At 51.3% G+C, this 3,928-nt stretch overlaps 1 protein-coding gene across 5 annotated transcripts in view; it reads left to right on the top strand.

Annotated features, from left to right (window-relative positions):
* Positions 1–3,928, top strand: part of stx11a (syntaxin 11a) — a 26,770-nt gene that overhangs the window by 8,141 nt on the left and 14,701 nt on the right. For 4 of the 5 annotated variants that reach the window (XM_020521816.2, XM_048601299.1, XM_020521815.2 and 1 more), the window contains exon 2: positions 2,578–2,663. The gene's annotated coding sequence lies outside the window, so the exon portion shown is untranslated. Of the gene's footprint in view, positions 1–2,577; positions 2,664–2,873; positions 3,163–3,928 lie in introns of those variants that run through there. The other variant, XM_048601300.1, reaches the window with a different exon arrangement.

Genomic DNA, 3,928 nt, shown 5'->3' with positions numbered 1-3,928 from the left:
TTCTCTCCCTGTCCCTCCCTCTCCCTGTCCCTCCCTCTCTCTTCTCTTCCTGTCCCTCTCTCTCCTTGTCCCTCCATCTCCCTGTCCCTCCCTGTCCCTCCTTCTCCCTGTTCCTGTCCCTCCCTCTCCCTGTCCCTCCCTCTCTCTTCTCTCCCTGTCCCTCTCTCTCCCTGTCCCTCCCTCTCCCTGTCCCTCCCTCTCCCTGTCCCTCTCTCTCCCTGTCCCTCCCTCTCCCTGTCCCTCCCTCTCCCTGTCCCTCATTCTCTTTCCCTGTCCCTCCCTCTCCCTCCGTCTCTCTTCTCTCCCTCTCCCTGTCCCTCTCTCTCCCTGTCCCTCCCTCTTCCTGTTCCTGTCCCTCCCTCTCTCTTCTCTCCCTGTCCCTTCCTCTCCCTGTCCCTCCCTCTCTCCCTGTCCCTCCCTTTCTCTTCTCTCCCTGTCCCTCCCTATCTCTTCTCTCCCTGTCCCTCTGTCTCTCCCCATCCCTCCGTCTCCCTGTCCCTCCCTCTCCCTGTCCCTCCCTCTCTCTTCTCTCTCTGTCCCTCCCTCTCCCTGTCCCTCCCTCTCCCTGTCCTTCCCTCTCTCTTCTCTTCCTGTCCCTCTCTCTCCTTGTCCCTCCATCTCCCTGTCCCTCCTTCTCCCTGTTCTTGTCCCTCCCTCTCTCTTCTCTCCCTGTCCCTCGCTCTCCCTGTCCCTCGCTCTCCCTGTCCCTCCCTCTCCCTGTCCCTCTCTCTCCCTGTCCCTCCCTCTCCCTGTCCCTCCCTCTCCCTGTCTCTCTCTCCCTCTCTCTCCCTCTCCCTCCGTCTCTCTTCTCTCCCTCTCCCTCCCTCTCCCTGTCCCTCTCTCTCCCTGTCCCTCCCTCTCCCTGTTCCTGTCCCTCCCTCTCTCTTCTCTCCCTGTCCCTCCCTCTCCCTGTCCCTCCCTCTCTCTCCCTGTCCCTCCCTCTCTCTTCTCTCCCTCTCCCTCCCTCTCCCTCTCCCTCCCTCTCCCTGTCCCTCCCTCTCCCTGTTCCTGTCCCTCCCTCTCCCTGTTTCTGTCCCTCCCTCTCTCTTCTCTCCCTGTCCCTCCCCACAGCCCTAGTCTGAGCTGCCTGCTGCATGTTTCAGCCTCACACCAGTGAGACAAATAGCCGCCAGCTTCTGTGATTAATCATCACTTGGAACATTCTCACTTTACAACGTGCACTTTTTGCGTTTTCACATTTCTATCTCGGATTTTTCAAATGGGAATGCAGTGTTCCTGAACTGGAATCAATCACACATTGCAAAACGTACATAACTATACCCTGGTGTCGTGTGATTTCTGACCTTGTCCACTCCAGTCCAACACCGCACCTCCACAACAATGCAAAATAACAAGGAAAAGCCATGAATGTGTCTATAATGGGGGATGTTCTAGTCCCAGGGAGAGGGGAATTGGTCCCTTGTGTTAATGGGAATAGACACCACAGGAGAATTGTCACTCTTGCAGTCAGTGTAGAGCAGGAAGTTCCAGGAAGTTTGAGCAGACCCTGGGGTTATCAGCGGAGGCTGGAGCCTTTGCATACCAGTCCCATTCCCTCCCACTGGCATTCTGTCAGTGCCAGGAGGTCACTAGCTGCTGAAATATCCAGGTAAACACTTCCCAGGAAGGAGCAGCCCCATTGGCAGTGATGGACCATGATGCTGTAAATACCCCCCTTCCCTGACTGGGCTGGACTGGGGGCTTGGTGCTAGGGCCTGGGGGCTGGGGTGGTGGTGAGCTGCCTGACCAATTGGACAACAACCTTTTTAATTGGCTGACACCAGTAAAATGCCACCCAGGGTCCTGCTGCCCACGGGCACAACGTGGGTTCCCACTTTCAGCCATAGCAATATGGGACTTCACCAGTACTGATGAAATATTGCTCAAGTTGAACTTAAAGTTTCCTGCCAATTTCATTGCAGTAGCATAAATGTAAAACTGTCAGAAGTAGCTAAATCTGCTCTGTTTAAGGTATGAAAATTGATGGGTGATGTATGTAAGAAACTACAGTTGGGGAAGCTTTTCCCATCTCTGTCGATCGACTTAATGCATTAACTCTAATTCCCTGTCCACATGTGGTGCCTGAACTGCTGAGTATTTCCATGCCTTGTGTCATAAAAGTCCTTCCCAAAACTGGAGTTTACAGGTTAGGACTCCTAACATGATAATAAATTGATATTGTTTGCCACAGCTGAGAATCTGGTAGTAAATTAAGGTAAACCACTGAGCAATTGCAGAAAAATAAGGGCTAACACTTTGTAATAGACCATAAGATGTAAGAGCAGAATTAGGCCTTTCAGCCCATCAAGACTGGCCCACCATTCGATCATGGCTGACGTGGTTCTCAACCCCAATCTTACACCTTCTTCCCATAACCCTTGATCCTCTTCCTAATCAATAACTTATCTACCTCTGCCTTAAATACACTCTGTCTTAAATAGAGGGCACAGAGGGTTTATTAGTGGATAGACTGACAGATAAACATAAAAAACCATGGAAAATAGGGCATTTTTCAGTGTTCAATGTGCTATGTAAATTCACTGTACACTTACATGGTTCATTTGTAATCTTTTTCAGACCACCTGCTTGATATGCGATCAGATTGGGCAGGTCTCAGAGCTGAAAAACACAAGATATCATAACTACAGGATACTGCTACTCAGGTGAGGTCATTTATACATTTTCTCCCGCAAAGTTTTGTTTCATAGAAAACCCACAGTGCAGATAGAGGCCATTCAGTCCATCAAGTCTTCACCAACCCTCTGAAGAGTGTCCCACCCTCCTGCCCTATTCCTGTAACTGCACATTTCCCTTGGCTAATCCACCTGATCTGCACATGTTTGGACTGTGGGAGGAAACTGGAACACCCAGAGGATACCCATGAAACACAGGGAGAACATGCAAACTCCACACAGACAATCGCCCAAGGCTAGGATCAAACTTGGGTCCGTGCTGCTGAGAGGCAGCAGTGTCAGACCACTGTGTCACCCACAAAAACTCTGCTATTAGGAGTGGGGTTCGAACCACAAGGACCGATGTCTACTGGATCTTAAGTCCACGCTTTAACCACTTGACCATCCTAGTCAGAGATACAGAAAATCCTGGTTGGAGTGCCGCGCTGTCGGAGGGTCAGCGCCGAGGGAGCACCGCGCTGTCAGGGAGGTCAGTACCGAGGGAGTGCCCTGCTGTTGGAGGGTAAATAATGAGAGTCACTGTGGAAGTGCAGCACAGGAATATTCTGTCAGGTTTCCTTTGTGATTGTGATAAGACCTGAAACTGAAGGTGATTAACCCTCTCAAGTAGATATGAAAGATTCTGTGGGTGAATTTAAAGAACTGTAAGGCAGCTCTCCCACAACCCTAGCTGATATTTAAATATAGACAAAGTTCACAAAAACATTTATCTCGATGTTTCTTGTGGAATCTTACTCCACAGATATATTCTGTTTGGTTTCCAAATGAAAAGTGAGTGGATCTGAAAGGGAAACCAAGCGGAGGCTCGGGGACCGCTTTGCAGAACACCTACGCTCGGTTCACAATAAACAACTGCACCTCCCAGTCGCGAACCATTTCAACTCCCCCTCCCATTCCTCAGACGACATGTCCATCCTGGGCCTCCTGCAGTGCCACAACGATGCCACCCGAAGGTTGCAGGAACAGCAACTCATATTCCGCTTGGGAACCCTGCAGCCCAATGGTATCAATGTGGATTTCACAAGTTTCAAAATCTCCCCTCCCCCCACCGCATCCCAAAACCAGTCCAGCTCGTCCCTGCCTCCCTAACCTGTTCTTCCTCCCACCTATCCCCTCCTCCCACCTCAAGCCGCACCTCCATCTCCTACCGACCAACCTCATCCCGCCCCCTTGACCTGTCCGTCCTCCCTGGACTGACCTATCCCCTTCCTAACTCCCTACCTACACTCACCTTT

The sequence above is a fragment of the Rhincodon typus genome, chromosome 9, assembly GCF_021869965.1.
Source record: "Rhincodon typus isolate 14 chromosome 9, sRhiTyp1.1, whole genome shotgun sequence".
Taxonomy (NCBI): Eukaryota; Metazoa; Chordata; class Chondrichthyes; order Orectolobiformes; family Rhincodontidae; genus Rhincodon; species Rhincodon typus.
Note: the sequence above shows the minus strand (reverse complement) of the source record. Positions and strands in the feature narration are given on the sequence as shown.